Genomic DNA, 19,410 nt, shown 5'->3' with positions numbered 1-19,410 from the left:
GGAGCTGTGGTCAAAGTAGTCTTGAGTTTCTGAAAGCTCTCCTCACACTCATCCGACCACCTGAATGGAGCACCCTTTTGGGTCAATTTGGTCAAGGGCGATGACATAGATGCAAATCCCTCCAAAAAGCGATGGTAATAACCAGCCAAACCAAGAAAGCTCCTAATCTCCGTGGATGAGGATGGTTTAGGCCAACTATGCATCGCCTCTATCTTCTTCGGATCCACCTGAATACCCTCACTGGACACCATGTGCCCCAAGAATTCTACTGAACCGAGCCAAAACTCACACTTGGAGAACTTTGCATAAAGCTTCTCCTCCCTTAATCTCTGTAGTACAACCCTCAAATGCTGAGCATGCTTCTCCTGGCTACGAGAGTACACCAGGATTTCATCAATGAATATAATAACGAATGAGTCCAAATAGGGCTTGAATACACTATTCATCAAATGCATGAATGTTGCTAGGGCATTGGTCATCCCAAAAGACATCACTAAGAACTCATAATGGCTATAACGAGTCCTGAAAGGTGTCTTAAGAATAGGTGATAACCGGACCTCAAATCAATCTTGGAGAACGCCCTCACTCCTTGAAGCTGGTCAAATAAATCATCAATACGAGGCAAAGGATACTTGTTATGGACCGTGACCTTGTTCAAATGCCTGTAATCAATGCACATCCTCATGGAACCATCCTTCTTCTTAATAAATAAAATCGGTGCACCCCAAGGTGACACACTAGGCCGAATAAACCACTTATTAAGGAGTTCCTGAAGCTGTTCTTTCAACTCCTTCAACTCGCCGGTGCCATATAATACGGTGGAATAGAAATGGGTTAAGTGCCCGACACCAAATCAATACCAAAGTCAATATCCCTGTCAGGCGGCATTCCCGGCAGGTCTGCAGGAAACACATCCGGAAAATCACGTACCACCGGAATATAATCGATGCTAGGAGTCTTTGCACTAACATCCCTCACAAAAGCCAGATAGGATAGACAACCCTTATCAACCATACACTGAGCCTTCAAATATGAAATCACCCTACAAGGTACATAGTCTACATAACTGCTCCACTCAACCCTCGGGAATCCTCGCATCGCTAACGTCATGGTCTTAGCATGACAATCTAGAACAACATGGCATGGAGATAACCAATCCAAACCCAATATCATATCGAAGTCAACTATACTAGGCAGCAAAAGGTCCACTCGGATCTCCAGACCCCCAATAGTCACCACACATGACCGATACACAGATTCTACAATAATAGTATCACCCACAAGAGTAGATACATGAACAGATGAAACTAAACACTCACGGGGCATATCCAAAAAATGAGCGAAATATGAGGAAACATATGAATATATGGAACCAGGGTCAATTAATATAGAGGCATCTATGTGACAAACTGAGACAATACCTATAATCACAGCATCTAAATCAATAGTATCTGGTCTGGCGGGAAGGGCATAGAAACGGGCTTGGCTGCCCCCTGATCGGCCTCCCCCTTTTGAGCGGCCCCTAGTTGACTGAACTCCGCCCCTAGCTGGTTGGGCGGGTGGTGGAAGAATTGGTGCTGAAGTCGAAGGCTGACTCATCTGCTGAGATGAACCTCCCATCATGCGGGGACAAAACCTCTTGATATGACCCAAATCCCCACACTCAAAGCAACTTCTACCGGCCACTGGGGACTGAAGGGAACCCCGAGCACTGGAATAACTGCTAGATGGTCCTGACAAAGATGAGCCTTGAGCTGATGGTGCATGAGACAAACTTTGAGCTGGTAGTGCACCAAATGATGTCTGACCCTGCTGATAACCATGAGGTCTATGACCAGATGATGCACCCCAGTCTCCAGAAAGCCTGTAGTACAGAGCATCCTCTGACACTTATCCAAGAAACCCTGTGCATCCGCATCCTCTACACCGCTGAACGATGGAGGCTGGAGTCTCATAAACCTCTCCAATCTACGCTGCTCATCCTCAGGGATAACAGGAACCACATAGTCCTGAGCGGCTGCAATCGGCTGAGCTGGTGGTGCCCATGGTGTCTGCAGTCCCTGAACAACCTGCTCAGGTGCGCTGGCGGCGGGAGTTTGAGTACCTCCCCCATCCTGAGAAGTGGTTGCGGCCGTGGAAATAGAGATCGCCTGAGCAAGGCCAGTACTTAGTGACAGGATCTGAGCTATAAACTCCTGAAGGCCAGGAATCACAATAGGCACATATGGTGTCTGAGCTGGTCCCGTTAGGACATCTGCGATTGGGACCTGGTCTGGAGCAACTGGAGGGTCTGCAGGTACTACCCCGGTTGCTACGCGGGCTGTCCCGTTACCCCTACCACGGCCTTGACCGCGGCTACGACCGTGATCTCGGCCTCTCTCGGCCCTGGCTGGTGGTACTGGTGGCTGATCACCTTGTCCGGTAGTGCGAGTCCTCACCATATGAGAGAGAATGAAACAACAGAAGTTTAGTTATCAGAATCAACATATTCACACGATAAGAATTCAAGAATGTGAGATTTTCCTAAAGGTTCTGCAGCCTCTCGAAGATAAGTACAGACGTCTCCGTACCGATCCGCAAAACTCTACTAAACCCGCTCATGAATCGTGAGACCTATGTAATCTTCAATATAACCTACCCGATCGTGATGGCGCCTATCATGAAACTAGGCAAGCCTAAATCCAACATTTTTCTTTTATTTCAGTAAAACACCTTTTAAATTTAACAGCGGAAAGGTTTAACATAAATAAAAGCCCATTTAACCACAAAGTTACCCAAAATACGATACAACTATCCCAATAATCAGGGCGTCATTGAGTACATAAGCGTCTAATAGCCGGACATAGTCCCCAAAATGTCTATGGAATTAAACGTCAAAGTACAATAAGCTAAGGAAGAGAAGATCGAGGTCCGCGAACGTCATGCAGCTACCTCAATAGTCCCTGACTCCAATGCAGAAAATCAACAGCCGCCACCATGCCCAGAAATACCTGGATCTATACACAAGATGCAAGGAGTAACGTGAGTACACCAACTCAGTAAGTAATAGGTCCAAACTATGGACTGAAGATAGTGACAAACTCAACCTCAACAGATATAATGGAACTAAATGCGCAGAATTGTAGGCATGCCTTCAAGTCAAATGTACAGTGTAAGACAGTAAAGTAAATGCAGATATGAACCGTGCATGGTATAAAACTCAGTATCCTCTACATGCTAATGCACAGACTATATGAATGCACCATGTGCTCCCACTATCAAGTGTTCAACAACTCAGTACTGTATATGGCCATCCGGCCCAGGGAAATCCATCCCGGAATATATATACAACACTGATTGAAAGTCACCCAGTACCGAGGACAAAAAGGGAAATCCAGCCCGGTAGAGAAATCCATCTCCATGTATCAAGTACTTCAGACAAATCCATGTCTAGGGAAATCCATCCCTCAATAATATAATCCGCGCTCACCGGGGGTGTGTTACAGATTCCGGAGGGGCTCCTACAGCCCAAGCGCTATCATAATCTTCAATATAACCTTTGCGGCGTGCAGCCCGATCCCATAATTGTCAGCCATAAATAGCCTCTCTCAGTCATCACTCTCTCGAGTCTCACTCACGGGCTCACAATGTCATGAAAATAACCTGAAACAATGATATGATGAATCAATAAATAACTGAGACTGAGATATGATATAAAAATGCATGATCATGACTGGGTATGGAATATTAAATAAAACTAATGAGGTAACAAAACGACTGCTAAGGGTCCCAACAATACCAGAACAAAGCCTAACCATTATATCTAACATGGTTTACAGCTCAACTACTTCATCACATGATGGAAACTTAGATATTAACAGGATAGGGTCACTAAACGGTGCCATGGAATCATATAGGCCACAATTCTCATGGTTCACGCCTGCATGCCCGTCACTTGGTATGTGTGTCACCTCAATACTAATCACATAGCATATAGTTCAGGGTTTCGAACCCTCAGAACTAAGTTGGGAAGCGTTACTTACCTCAAACCAAGCCAAAATCCTACTCCGGGATGCCCTTGCCTCTCGATTTGGCCTCCGAATGCCTCGAATCTAGCCAAAAGTAATACAACAGAATCAATTTAGGCTAAGGGATCAAATCCAGAAGCAAAGTATCAATTTATAGGCCAAATCCCGAAATTCACTCAAACCCGGCCTCCGGGCCCATGCCTCGAAATTAGGCAAAAGTCACAAAATTCGAAAGTCCATTCACTCACGAGTCTACCCATATGAAATTTATCAAAATCCGACATCATTTGGTCCCTCAAATCCCAAAATTACACTTTCCTAAATCCTAAGCCCTAACCCCCTATTTTCACTCCTAAATCCCACTAATTAGATGAGAAAACAATGGGAAAACACCATAGCTAGGAGTATTAAAGCTCAAGCAACTTACCTCACTGAAAAACCCTTGAATCCCCTTCAAAAATCACCCAAAAAGCTCCAAGGTCCGACTTGAAAAGGGTGGAAATGAGTAAAAATTCGCAAAGTCTTCTATTTATAGGTTTTGCCTAGGCTTTTCACACATGCGGCTCAGAATGCGCACCTGCGGTGCTGGTTTTGTGAAAAAATCTCCGCATATGCGGAAAATCACTTAAATCCCCAACTCCGCACCTGCGCCCCCTATCCGCATCTGCGACCTCGTAGGTGCGGAACAGACCTCGCACTTGCGGCCACTGCCAGTCCTTCTCTTTATGGATGATAAGATGCGTGAAGCGAGGATTAGGTAGTTCGGGCACGTGCGGAGGAGGAGCCCAGATGCTCCGAATAGGAGGTGCGAGAAGAGGTAGAGGGAGGGCGGCCTAAGAAGTATTGGGGCAAGGTGATCAGGCAGGACATGGCGCATCTTCAAATTTCCGAGGACATGGCCTTTGATAGGAAGGTATGGAGGACGAGAATTAGGGTTGTAGGTTAGAGGGTACTCGAGCGTTTCTCCTCACTGCACCAGCTAGTCTGATAGTGTTTTATCTAGGACTGCTAGCGAATTTTGTTGTGTTTCATAATTTATTTTTTTTTTTGTTTTGTTGTTGTTGTCTTTCACATTTTGGCCCTTCCATTTATTTGTTGTATTTTACGATGCAGATACTATTTTTCTGGTTTCTGTTGTGGTTACGGATCTATTGTCTCTGAGACGAGGGTCTACTGAAAACATCCTCTCTATCCCTTCGGGGTAGAGGTAAGGTCTGCGTACATTCTACCCTCCCCAAACCCTACTAGTGGGATTCTATTGGGTGGTTGTTGTTGTTATATTAAGTGGCTAACCAGAATTTTGCAGGTATAGTGTTAATTTAGGAGACAAGTACAAGAAACTCGATCAATAGGTCTAAGTTGAGTATGCATCATCGTACGGGTAGTAAACCAATTAGGGAGATCATTTATGAATTGGTGAGTAAATCTTATAATTCTATTAAGGAACCTCATATTTGTTAGAAAGATTTCTTTGACTTGTTTATTGTAATGTGAAGGAAATCCACCAGATGTGGCAACTATTATTTTTGAGACTCGTAAGAAGAAGAACAAGCTTGTCGAACCTGAAACCAATGAGAAATATGTATGTTTATTGATAAATTTAAATTTATATTATTTATTTATTGTGTTGTAGTATTTTAATTAAATAATTTTTTATTTTACAGGATAAAATCAAATAATTGGTGCAATCTAAATCGTCTCTTACAAACATTGAGGTTGTAGAAAGGTGCTTCAGACCTCAACGAAAGAGTCATGTAGTTGGATTTGGTGGTGGGATAACTGTTAAGGAGTTGAAAGGTGGTAACTCCTCTAAAGTTGCATTGTTGGAAAATCTGAATGTTATTGTAAAAGAAAACGAATCACTAAAAGGACGTTTGGAAGGGCTACAGAGTAAATATGATGAGCTAGGGAGTAAATACGCATAGTTTGCAAAGATAGTGTTTGATCAGCCTTCATCACCATCTTCAAGCGGTCAATAGATTAAATCATGTAACGAGTTAGTACGTTAAAAATCCTATTTTACTCTATAAAGCGTACCTTTATAGTAACCTAATTTTAGTCCTTTTGATTTCTTTTGCATGCCCTAAGTTAAATTATCGATTTGTGCTTTTGTATTTTCCTGTTTCTTCATGTATCTTTTTAAGTTGTGATGTATCACCATTAGACGTTGTTAGAAGGGTATTTATTTAGATTTTTCTATGTGAAAAAAGAAGATCCAGTAATTAGTAATTTTTCTTTCTTCAGTGAATAGCTTCACATATGATGTCACGACCCAAGATCCGCTAGTCGTGATGGCACTTAACCCAACCCGCTAGGTAAGCTAACTAATAACTACCCAATTCCAATAATAGTAATAAGACAATCAAACAAAGAAATTATTTGAATCTTAAACCTTTCCCAAGGACTGGTAGTACAAATCATGAGCTTCTAAGAATAGAATTTACAAAGCTGATATGAAGCAAATACATCTTCTGTTTGAAAAGTACATAAACAGAGTTTTTATAAATCTAAGGCTACCATGAACAAGAGGCAGCTACAACAGAAACGCAGGTACATCGTCAAGTCCGGCAACCATCGAGCATAGCAACAACAACAGCCAACATCTGCACGCAATGTGCAGAAGTGTAGTATCAGTACAACTGACCTCATGTACTGAGTAAGTAACAAACCTAACTTTAGGTTGAAAGCAGTGACGAGCCGGAACATAGGTCGGATCCAACACTAATAACTAATAGCAATTCATAACAACGTATAGCATATATATAGGAAAGTAACTCAGAGATAAAAATGCTCAGCTTTTTTACAGGTTTTCAAAAATAGTTCCATTTTTCAAGAATGTCAGTGAAAACTCAAATCCTTTACCGAAATCATCGTAAAATATGAGATAGTTTGAAAATTGTATATTTTTTTCAAAATTTCTTTCCACAATAAATTAGATGTTTCGTTTTCTTTCCAAATAGCTAGTGTGAAATACCTCTCTATGCCCACATATCAATGTATGTAAAACGTCATGAATGATGTGATATAGTACAACATGAGGAAAATGCATCTCTATGCCTGTATGTCATGTGTGCATATCAATGCCATATATCTCGGAGATGAATCATGTACTCACACTCTCAGAGTACTCAATCTCACTGTCTCACACTTTCCACTCATCATGCTCAACCACTCGGTACTGTATATGGCCCATACGGCCCAGGGAAATCCATCCCGGAACATATACAACACTGACTATAAGTCACCCAGTACCGAGGAAAAAGGGCAATCCAACCCTGTAGAGAAATCCATCTCCAGGTATCAAGTACTTCAGACAAATCCATGCTCAGGGTAATCCATCCCTCAATAATATCATCCGCGCTCACTGGGGTGTGTACAGACTCCGGAGGAGCTCCTACATCCCAAGCGCCATCATAATCATCAATATAACCGCTGCGGCGTGTAGCTCGATCCCATAATTGTCACTTATAATCAGGCTCTCGGCCTCACTCAGTCATCACACTCTCCAGTCTCACCCACGGGCTCACAATGTCATGAAAACAATCCCGGAACAATGATATGGTGTATCAATAAATAACAACTGAGACTGAGATATGATATGAATGCATGAATATGACTAAGTACAAAATATCAATGAAATCAGTGAGATGACAACAAGCAACGACCACTATGGGTCCTAGCATTATCAGCATAAAACCTAAACATGATATCTAGCATGATTGACAACTCAGTTACTTTATCACATGGTGAAAACACAGATATCAACAAAATAGGGTGACTAAACAGTGCCATTAAACAACGGAGTCACAAATTCACAGGGTGCACGCCCACACGCTCGTCACCTAGCATGTGCGTCACCTCAGCATCAATCACATTGCACGAAATTCAGGGTTTCATTCCCTCAGCACTAAGTGTAGAAGAGTTACTTAACTCGAACAAGCCAAATTCTAATACCGAGCAAGCCAAGCGATACTCCAAGAATGACCTCACGAACGTAGCGACCTCTGAATGGCTCAAAACTATCCAAAAACAATTCAAATACATCAAACAATGCTAAAGGAACCAATCCCGATCGTAAAAGATCAATTCTTGAAATAAAACCAGAAATCGGCAAAAAAAGGTCCAACCCGAGCCCGCACCTCGGAACCCGATAAAACTCACAAAATCCGACAACCCATTCAACTACGAGTTCAACCATACTAGTTTCACTCGATTCCAACTCTAATTCAATGTTCAAAACTCAAAATTTCATATTATGAAACTTTAGGCCAAAACCCCCAATTTCTCTTTAAACTTCAACAACTAATTGCCAAAAATGAAGATAGATTCATGGAATGTAATCAAAACTGGGTAGAGAACACTTACCCGACTCTTTGTGATGAAATTTGCTTCCAAAATCGCCTCAATCCAAGTCCCACATCTCAAAATATGATGAAAGAACCAAAACCCTCGATTTTATAACTCTACCCAGCACTTCCGCTTCTGCTGACACATAACCACATCTGCGGTGTCGCAGAAGCAACCAAAATTCCGCTTCTGCGGTACAACACTAAAGTTGGGCCTCTGCTTCTGCGGTCCTTTCCCCGCATCTGTGCAACCACAGGTGCGGAACAGCCCATCGCACCTGCGCAATCATCCGCTCCTGCGCCTAACACCCCGCTTCTACGACTACTCATGTGCGGGGGAATCTTCGCACCTGCGACTACAGTTCACCAGCCGAAACCTCGCTTATTCGACCAATTGTCCGCATCTGCAGATACGCATCTGCGTCCATTCTTCCGCAGATACGAAAACACCAGAACCAACAGCCTTCAGCAATGCAACATGAACTAAAATGATCTGAACCTCGTTCGAAACTTATCCGAGCCACTTGGGACCCCGTCCAAATATACCAACAAATCCCATAACACAATACAGACATACTCGAGGCCTCATAAGACATATAAAAACATCAAAACGATGAATCGAACTTCAAATCCAACCTAATGAACTTTGAACTCTTAATTTTCCAAAACTCGTGCCGAAACATATCAAATCATTCCGGAATGAACCCAAATTTTGCACACAAGTCCCAAATGATATGACGAAGTTATTCCAATTCCTGGAACCATGATCTGAATCTGATACTTTTAAAGTCAACTTCCGATCAAACTTATGAACTTTCCAAGCCTTCAAATTTCTAACTTTCGTCATTTTGCGCCGAAACCTTCTATAAACATCCAAATGCAAATACGGGCTTACGTCCGATTCCAAAATCACCAACCGGACCTAATGGAATCATCAAAACTCCATTCCGAAGTCAAATTCTCAAAAAGTCAAACTTGGTCAATGCTTTCAACTCAAAGCCTCAACCATAAAATTCATTCTTCCAAACCGATTCCGAATAACCTGAAAACCAAAACCGACGATTCACATAAGTCATAATACACCACACGGAGCTACTCACGCCCGCAAACTGCCGAGCGAAGTATAAATGCTCAAAACGACTGATCGGGTCGTTACATATGAACTCTGTGGAGAAACTAAAATCTCAACGCATTAGAACAACTGATGTTTTGTGCAGCAGCACTCTGATTTTTGTGACTTGGTGCATTCTTTTTGATATTCACTAAATATGGCTGGTAAATAGATATGTAACTAACATGTATATCATTATTTCTAAAATGTATAATAGGATGTCATGCAAACTGGATGATAATTCCTAGCTCTAATTCTAAAGGTCTAGGTCTAGATGCTTTCTAGCTATTGATGGAGTTAAACCTGCAGGGGCAGTTTATAGGGTCATACTTAAAGTTTGTAACCTGTAATAGTCATACCTCTTTTGTTTCTCTTTAGCTATATGCTTGAGTTTCAGGTAATTGTACATGAGGCACTCCAGATTTAGAATTAATAGTAAAAATTCATTTACAAAGTTGGAAAACATGCAACAGTTGAAGAAACTCCTCACTTGTACTATGCTTGTGCGACTATAATTATATTTTAGATTCAGTCTTTTAGACTGTAGTAGCATAAAAGTGACTCTAAATTACTTGCCACATTTTGCATAATGTATTGATTATATCTGTCTCACATTACTCCCTTCACCTTGTGTGCAGATTCAGGCATTTCTGGTCACGGCGACGGCTGCTGATTTCGGCATTGGAGTCGGGGACTATCGAGGTTGTTGCATGACGTTCGCGGACCTTGATTTCCCTTCCTTAGTTTATCTGCATTTTTGAGTTTATTTCTATAGATACTGTTGTGGACTATGTTCCGGTTATTAGACGCTCATGTACTCAGTAACGCCCCAATTTTTGGGATGGTTGTATCGTATTTTGGATAAATCTTGTTTTCAAAAGGCTTTTATTTAAATGTTAAATCTTTTCGCTGTTATTTTAAAAGGTGTTTTATTGTGTTGGAACAAATCTTAGATTTAGGCTTACCTAGTTCTACGATAGGAGCCATCACGACAAGTTAGGTTTTTGGGTCGTGATAAGTTGGTATCAAAGCCTAGGTTACATAGGTCTCACGAGGCATGAGCGGGTTTAGTAGAGTCTTGCGTATCGGTACGGAGACCTCCGTACTTATCTTCGAGAGGTTACATAACCTTTTGGAAAAATTCCACATGCTTGAATTCTTGTCGTGCAAATCTATTGATTCTGGTAACTAAATTTTTGTTGTTTCATTCTCTAACAGTTGGTGAGGACTCGTACTACCGGGAAGGAGGGCTAGCCACCAGTACCACCAGCCAGGGTTGTGAGAGGCCGAGGTCGCGATAGGGGCAGAGGTGTAGCCCACGCAGCAGCTGGGGCAGTACCCGCAGATCCACCAGTTGCCCCAGATCAGAACCAGATTCTAGCTGTGGATGCACCAGCGGGGCCATCCCAGGCACCACCTGTATCCATCGTGATTCCTGGCCTTCAGGAGGCTTTAGCTCAGATTCTGATAGTGTGTACTGGCCTTGCTCAGGCGGTCTCTATTTTGACGACCGCAACCACTTCTCAGGCCGGGGGAGGCACTCAGACTCCCGCTGCTCGCATACCTGAGCAGGTTGTACATGGACTCCAGACACCATGGGCAACACCAGCCCAGCCGATTGCAGCTGCACAATACTATGTGGTTCCTACTATGATCGAGGATGAGCAACGTAGATTGGAGAGGTTTGGGAGACTCCAGCCTCCATCTTTCAGTGGAGTAGAGAGCGAGGATGCACAAGATTTCTTAGATAAGTGTCAAAGGATATTCCATATAGCAGGTATTCTGGAGACTAGTGGGGTCTCATTCACTACTTTTCAATTCTTTGGGGCTGCATTCAGTTGGTGGGAGGCTTACGAGAGGCGTAGGACGGTCGGCGCAACACCCCTTACTTGGCAGCAGTTCTCCATTATCTTTCTGGAGAAGTTTGTGCCTCAGTCCCGTAGAGAGGAGTTGCGCAGACAGTATGAGCAGCTTCGTCAGGGTAATATGTCTATGATGCAGTATGAGATGCGATTCTCGGAGTTGGCTCGTCATGCTATTGGTTCCCACAGACATGGCGAGGATCAAGTGGTTTATATATGGCCTCACTTATCAGTTGCGATTTCTTATGACTAGAGATAGATTGTTTGGTGCTACCTTTGATGAGGTTGTCGACATTGCTCGGCGTATTGAGATGGTTCGCAGTCAGGAGCGGGTTGAGAGGGAGGCCAAAAGGCCTCGTGGATAGGGTAGATTTAATGGTGCTCCTTCTGGGGGGTCAGTTCCAGCACGGTAGAGGTCGTCCTTTCAGGAATGCTCAGACGGATCGCCCAGTGCACCGGGGTGCATCATTCGGCCATGGGCCTCATGGTTATCAACCGGGCCAGACATCATTCGGTGCACTACCAGCTCAGAGTTCATCTCATGCACCATCATCTCAGAGTTCATTTGTGTCAGGACCTTCTAACGATTATTCTAGTACTCGGGGTTCCCTTCAGTCCCCACCGCCATTTGCAGGGCGAGGTTGCTTTGAGTGTGGAGATTTGGGTCATATTAAGAGGTATTGTCCCCGCCTTTCAGGAGGTTCATCTCAGCAGAGGAGTCACCCTGCGACTTTAGCACCAGTTCCTCCACCACTCGCTCAGCCAGCTAGGGGTGGAGCTCAGTCAGCTAGGGGCCGCCTGAGAGGGGGAGGCCGGTCAGGGGGCGGCCAGGCCCATTTCTATGCCCTCCCTGCCAGACCAGATGCCATTGCTTCTGATGCTATGATTACAGGTATTGTCTTAGTTTGCCACCGAGATACCTAGGTATTGTTTGACCCTAGTTCCACTTATTCATATGTTTTCTCTTATTTTGCTCATTTTCTGGATATGCCCCATGAGTCTTTAGTCTCATATGTTCATGTATCTACTCTTGTGGGCAATACTATTGTTGTGGACCATGTGTATCAGTCAAGTGTGGTGACTATTGGGGGTTTGGAGACCCGAGTGGACATTTTGCTGCTCAGTATGGTTGATTTTGATGTGATATTGGGTATGGATTGGTTGTCTCCATGTCATGCAATTCTAGATTGTCACGCTAAGACGGTGACGTTGGCGATGTCGGGGTTACCGAGGGTTGAGTGGAGCGGTTCTATAGAGTATGTACCTAGTAGGGTGATTTCATACTTGAAGGCTCAGCATATAGTTGAGAAAGGTTGTCTATCCTATTTGGCTTTTGTGAGGGATGTTAGTGCAGAGACTCTTGCCATTGATTCTATTCTAGTGGTACATGATTTTCCGGATGTGTTTCCTACAGACCTGTCAGGCATGCTGCCTGATAGGGATATTGATTTTGGTATTGATTTGGTGCCGGGCACTCAGCCCATTTCTATTCCACTGTATCGTATGACACCGGCGGAGTTGAAGAGTTGAAAGAACAACTTCAGGAACTCCTTGATAAGGGGTTTATTCGGCCTAGTGTGTCACCTTCGGGTGCACCGGTTCTATTTGTGAAGAAGAAGGATGGTTCCATGAGGATGTTCATTGATTACAGGCAGTTGAACAAGGTCATAGTCAAGAACAAGTATCATTTGCCTTGTATTGATGATCTATTTGACTAGCTTCACGGAGCAAGGGTGTTCTCCAAGATTGATTTGAGGTCACGGTATCACCAGCTGAAGATTCGGGATTCGAATATTCTTAAGCCAGCTTTCAGGTCCCGATATGGCCATTATGAGTTCCTGGTGATGTCTTTTGGGCTGACCAATGCCCCAGCAACGTTCATGCATTTGATGAACAGTGTATTTCATCCCTATTTGGACTCATTCATTATTGTATTCATTGATGACATCCTGGTGTACTCTTGTAGCAAAGAGGAGCATGTTCATCATCTGAGGATTATGTTGCAGAGATTGATGGAGGAGAAGCTTTATGCAAAATTCTCCAAGTATGAGTTTTGGTTCACTTTAGTGGCGTTCTTTGGGCATGTAGTGTCCAGTGAGGGTATTCAGGTGGATCCGAAGAAGATAGAGGCGGTGCAGAGTTGGCCTAGACCGTCCACAACCACGAAGATTATGAGCTTTCTTGGTTTGGCGGGCTATTACCGTCGTTTTGTGGAGGTTCTTTTATCTATTGCATCGCCCTTGACCAAATTGACCAAAAAGGGTGCTCCATTCAGGTGGTCGGATGAGTGCGAGGAGAGCTTTCAGAAGCTCAAGACTTCTTTGACCACGATTCCATTTCTAGTTCTGCCGTCAGCTTCAGGTTCTTACACCGTGTATTGTGATGCCTCGCGGATAGGTATTGGATGTAATCTGATGCAGGAGGGTAGGGTGATTGATTATGTTTCGCGCCAGTTGAAACCTCATGAGAAGAACTATCATGTCCATATCTTGAGTTAGCAGCTATTGTTCACGCCTTAAAGATTTGGCGGCACTATTTGTACGAGGTTCATTGTGAAATCTATGCTGATCACCGGAGTTTCAGCATCTGTTCAAGCAGAAGGATCTTAATTTGCATCAGCGGAGATGGTTGGAGCTTCTTAAGGACTATGATATCACTATTTTGTACCATCCTGGGAAGGCCAATGTGGTGGCCAATGCCTTGAGTCACCGGGCAGAGAGTTTGGGGAGTTTAGTGTATCTTCTAGCAGTAGAGAGACCCTTTGCATTGGATGTTCAGGCCTTAGCTAACCAGCTTGTCAGATTGGATATTTCGGAGCCGATTCGGTTATTGGCTTGCGTGGCCTCCATGTCTTCTCTTTATGAATGTATCAGGGAGCGTCAGTATGATGACCCCCACTTGCTCATCCTTTAGGACAGGGTTTAGCAAAATGATACTAGAGATGTGACTATTGGTGATGTTGGCGTGTTGAGGATGCAGGGCCGGATATGCATGCCCAATGTGGATGGGTTCTGGGAGTTTATTCTTGAGGAGGCCCACAGCTCGCGGTATTCCATCCATCCGGGTACCGCGAAGATGTACCAGGATTTGAGACATCACTATTGGTGGAGGCAGATGAAGAAGAATATAGTTGGGTTTGTGGCTCGTTGTCTCAATTGCCAGCAGGTTAAGTACGAGCATCAGAGGCCGAGTGGCATGCTTTAGATCTTAGAGATCCCAGAGTGGAAGTGGGAGCGGATCACCATGGATTTCGTAGTTGGGCTCCCACAGACTTCGAGGAAGCTCCATGCTATCCGGGTGATTGTGGATCAACTAACCAAGTCCGTGCACTTGTAATGACCCGACCAATCATTTTGAACATTTGCACTTCGCTCGGTAGTTTGAGGGCATGAGTAGCTCTGTATGATGTACTTTGACTTGTGTGAATCATCAGTTTTGGGTTGCAGGTATTTCCTAATCGAATTGGAAGAAAGAATTTCATTGTTGAAGCTTTAAATTGGGAAAGTTGACCAAAATTTGACTCTTTAGCATTTGACCTCGGATTGGAATTCTAATGGTTCCATTAGCTTCGTTAGGTGATTTTGGACTTAGAAGCACGATCGGAATGTAATTTGGAGGTCCGTGGTAGAATTAGGCTTGAATTGGGGAATTAGAAATTTGGCGATTTCGGTCGGAAGTGAAAAATTTAATATCGGGGTCGGAATGGAATTCTGAAAGTTGGAGTAGGTTCTTAGTGTCATTTATGATGTGAGTGAAAAATTTGAGGTCATTTAGACGTGGTTTGGTTGATTTCGGCATCCGTTGCCGAATTTGGAAAATTTAGAAGTTCTTAGGCTTGAATCCGAGGCTAATTTGATGATTTGATATTCTTTTGAGTGATTCGAAGGTTTGCCTAAGTTGGTATGTTGATATATGACTTGTTAGTATATTTGGTTGAGGTCTCAGGGGCCTCGGGGTGATTTCGGGTGGTTAACGGATTTATCGAAGTTGGAAAATGCAGCTGAAGCTGCTGCTACTGCTATTTCCGCACCTGCAGAAGGAGGAGTCGTAGGTGCGAGGCCGCTGGTACGTTTGGGGAAGCCGCAGATGCGAAAATAGACGGCCAAGGCTGGGAATGCAGGTGCGAAGAATTGGCCGCATCTGCGAGCCCGCAGGTGCGAGGCCTTGAGCGCAGATGCGGAGAGGAGGCTTTTGGGCTGGCTTCGCAGATGCGAAGAGTAACACGCAGGTGCGCAAGCGCAGGCGCGCGCTTTGGGCCGCAGATGCGAAATATGGTCTCTTTAGTGAGTTCCGCACCTGCGATGGAAATTTCCGTAGGTGCGGCATCGCAAAAGCGGAAAAAGAGGCTGCAGGTGCGATTGTGCTAGGCAGAAAAGCCCCAGCTCGTGGTTTTGTCTTCATTTTCAATTTTTGGATTTGAGAAACTCAGGAGAGGCGATTTTTCGAAGGTTTACAAAGAGCAATATTTGGGTAAGTAATTCTAACCTATAATGGTATATATTTCGTGAATTTATGGCTTTGTTCATCATTAATTAGTAGGATTTTGGAGTGAAAGTAGGGGGTTAGGGCTTGGAATTCGTAAGAGTTTAATTTAAGGATTTGAGGGACCAAACGATATCGGATTTTGATGAATTTGGTATGGTTAGACTCGTGAGTGAATGATCTTTCTAGTTTTGTAAATTTTGTCGGATTTCGAGACATGGGCCCGGGGGCCGGGTTTGAGCCAATTTCGGGTTTTGGTCTAATTTGAAAGTTTTTCTTGTGGAATTCATTCAATTAGTGTATATTGATGGTATTGTACTGATTGTAAATAGATTTGGAGCATTTGGAGGTCGAGTCCAGAGGCAAGAGCATTGCGGAGTATAGATTTGACCGGTTTGAGTTAAGTAACGATTTTAAATCTAATCCTAAGGGTATGAAACCCCGGATTTCGTATCATTATACTATTTTGAAGTGACGCACATGTTAGGAGACGGACATGTTGGAGTGCACTGTTGGGGATTGTGACTTGGTCCGTCCCGTAGCAACTGTAAAGTTGCATACTTTGTTGAAACTATATGATGCTAATATATTTTAGAAAGAGTTTTCTGTAAATTGGGTTGAATGCCATGTTTGGACCTTGCGCCAGTGCTGTTTGGACCCTTAGGGGATTTTTCTTACTATCCTCTCATTGTTTTCGATTGAAAATCTATACTCAGTCATGTTTATAATTGTCTACCGCATAACTCAGTTTTATGACTCTATTTTGATGCATATAAATGTTTTGGGCCGAATGCCCGGTTGTACTGAAATGCCCGAGTGGCTTGAGAGGTTTATGACTGAGTGAGGTCGAGGGCCTGATTTGTGAGGATGAGTGTGGATTGGGCCTACCTGCCTGCAGCATACTTTATTATTATAGCACGTGAGTTATCCGTGCAGATTATAGCGCTTGGGCTGAAGGAGCCCCTCCGGAGTCTGTACACACACCCGGTGAGCGCAGGTACCTATTGAGTGCGAGTGCCGAGTGCTGAGTGACTGGGAGGGAGAAGTGATTGTGAGGTATGCCCGAGTGGCAAGAGTGATTGTGAGGTATGCCCGAGTGGCACGAGTGACTGTGAGGTTTGCCCGAGGGGTTGTTTATGATTTCATCATTTTTTCTCACTTTTGCATCGACCCTTGTTTGAAAAACTGTTGAAAATTATCTTTAAATCATTTTTACTGGAACCGGTTTAACCGAGAGGATTTGATTCAAACACTGATTTTTAACGCATGTTGTACTTTACTGAATTTTTGTGATATGCACTTGATATGCTTTATTGCTCGTCACTAGTGCTTAGTATTTATTTATTGTTGTTAGTTACTGAGTTGGTGTACTCACGTTACTCCCTGGACCTTGTGTGCAGATCCAGGTGTAGCTGGACATGATAGCGGTTATTGATTATTCTGGTTGAAGATTTCTATTTTCTCGGGGATAGCTAGGTAGCTGCTTGGCTACCGTAGCCCCTACTCTTCTCCCTCTTATCTTCCACTAGTTGTATTTAGCTATTTTTCAGACTGAGTTAGCCTTGACATTGTTAGACAGATTGTAGTAGATGCTCATGAATAGTGACACCCCGATGTCGGGCTTTTCTTTTCCGCACTTTTGTTTTCTTTGATTTGAACTCCCTAAATGAAGGTTTTATGTTAAATAACATTGAAATTATCTTTGAAATGAAAATATCGGTTTGTTTGCAAATGAGTCGGCTTGCCTAGTTCCACGATAGGCGCCATCATGACTGGGGTTAGTTTTGTGTCGTGACAGATTGGTATCAGAGCCTAGGTTACATAGGTCTCACGAGTCATAAGCGGGTTTAGTAGAGTCTTGCGGATCGATACGGAGACGTCTGTACTTATCTTCGAGAGGCTGCAGAACTCTTAGGAAAATTTCACTTTCTTATATTCTATCGTGCGAAATTGATTCAGCCTGAGACATAACTCTTTGAATTCCTTCCACGCATCTCGTATGCGCACATGAGCGCTCGGTATCAGTGGTGCATCGCCGCCTTGTGATTCTATGAACAAGGTTGAGATGTGTATTCTGTGTTGTGGTGGTGGGCGAGTCTGGAGGACTTGAGGCCATGGCTAGACCGCAGCTTAGGCTCGGTAGCTTCAGTTGTAACCTATACATTTGGACTCATATGTCCGATAATGTCCCTACGAGTGGAATTGTGGTTCGATGAGCAGTAGAATGGCTTGTGGTGAGTATGATGTAACTGCGGGAAGTGTTAAGACTATATGAATGTGATGGGAAGTGTTTTCTTGAAATGTAAAGGAAGGTCATTGGGTGCTTGATTTTCGTTTTGATGCGACGTACCGTCTCGAGTGTGAATGTTTTGAAGGATCTTTCACGTTGTTAAATTTTGGGGCAAATTAAATTCTCATGTCTGTCAATGAGTTTTAACTCAAGAAGAGTAAGTAGTTGTGTAGGAATGGTGGTTGCGAATGGGTATTTTGATGTTGATGGCTCGGGAAAGATAATCTTTGAAGAGACTTAGAGTCAGTAACCTTCTATTGGTTCTGGAACGATAGAGATGCATTTCGAGTTGATGTAGCAATTGGGCAGCAAAGTATGAGGGAAGACATGACGGGAAGCATTTCGCGGTGGTTGAAGTACTAGCGGGTCAAGTAGGAGAAGTATAGGTTGAGAAGTTTCTTAAAGGGGATGATTTAACCGAAGTAAGAGTGGCAGATTAGCATATGAATTCACTGGTAGGGTAGTCGTGCGCCTTGAGAAAGTGTATAATGGTTTGGAATCGTGTTAGTATGTGATTTGGCCTGCAGACTCTATTTGGAGTGATGGTTACTGTACAAAGGAAGATTTAATATGGCAGAAAGGAGTGTGTTTGAAATGAAGAGAGGCGTGAAGATCTGATTATCATGTCAGGTGCAATATGACTTGAGTTCGGAAGGTATTGTTGAACGTACAGTTGATGTCAATAGGGAAAGTGCAGACTTGTATAAATGATGGGCGAGCATGAACTCAGGAGAATTTACGGATTTCGTGGTCGTTGCACTCAGTGCAGTGTCATTGGGAGATGTCGGTAAGGAATTCCACAAGTGGGTTATCTCCTGTGTGCAGCTAGTGGTGGCGTGATGTTGATGAAGCTTTTGCGAGGGATATTACTAGCTACCCGGTAAGAGGTCGCGTGTGTGATTGTGGCTGGCGATTCAGAATGTTTATGAGAAGCTTAACAAAAGACTTCGAGAAGTCTGGCGGGTTAACGGTGCCAGATCTTGGTAATCAAGAAGGAGAAATCCTTGCGGGTTCTAATTTTATATAATTGCAGCTTGAGGCTAAGTGGGGGGAGTCTGCTATCGACGAGTTGATTGAACAGTTATGTGTCGTATTAGTTTCGGTTTGGGGTATACTGGTGAATCGGTTATGACTTGTAGAGGTCGATATCGAGGATGACTCGGGTAAAGGAATTTCTGGACACAAGTTGTATTACACTCTATGGTTATAGGAGGACCATAAAATAATTGAGTAGTTATTCACGAAGAATGTAGTGTACATGGAGTGGTAATTTGCTCGGTTGCGTAGGAATGTGGGTTACTCTTTATTTCCC

The 19,410-nt window shown here is 43.5% G+C and overlaps 1 long non-coding RNA gene across 3 annotated transcripts in view; it reads left to right on the top strand.

The window, feature by feature from the left end:
• Window positions 1–6,232, top strand: part of LOC117274245 (uncharacterized) — a 30,165-nt gene extending 23,933 nt beyond the window's left edge. For all 3 annotated transcript variants that reach the window (XR_011411135.1, XR_011411136.1, XR_011411137.1), the window contains 3 exons: window positions 5,314–5,423; window positions 5,504–5,589; window positions 5,672–6,232. This is a non-coding gene — a long non-coding RNA (uncharacterized lncRNA). The remainder of the gene's footprint in view (window positions 1–5,313; window positions 5,424–5,503; window positions 5,590–5,671) is intronic.
• The last annotated feature ends 13,178 nt before the right edge of the window (window positions 6,233–19,410 follow it).

This window comes from Nicotiana tomentosiformis, chromosome 9 (genome assembly GCF_000390325.3).
Source record: "Nicotiana tomentosiformis chromosome 9, ASM39032v3, whole genome shotgun sequence".
NCBI classification, from domain to species: domain Eukaryota; kingdom Viridiplantae; phylum Streptophyta; class Magnoliopsida; order Solanales; family Solanaceae; genus Nicotiana; species Nicotiana tomentosiformis.
This window is presented reverse-complemented; position numbering and strand designations above follow the sequence as displayed.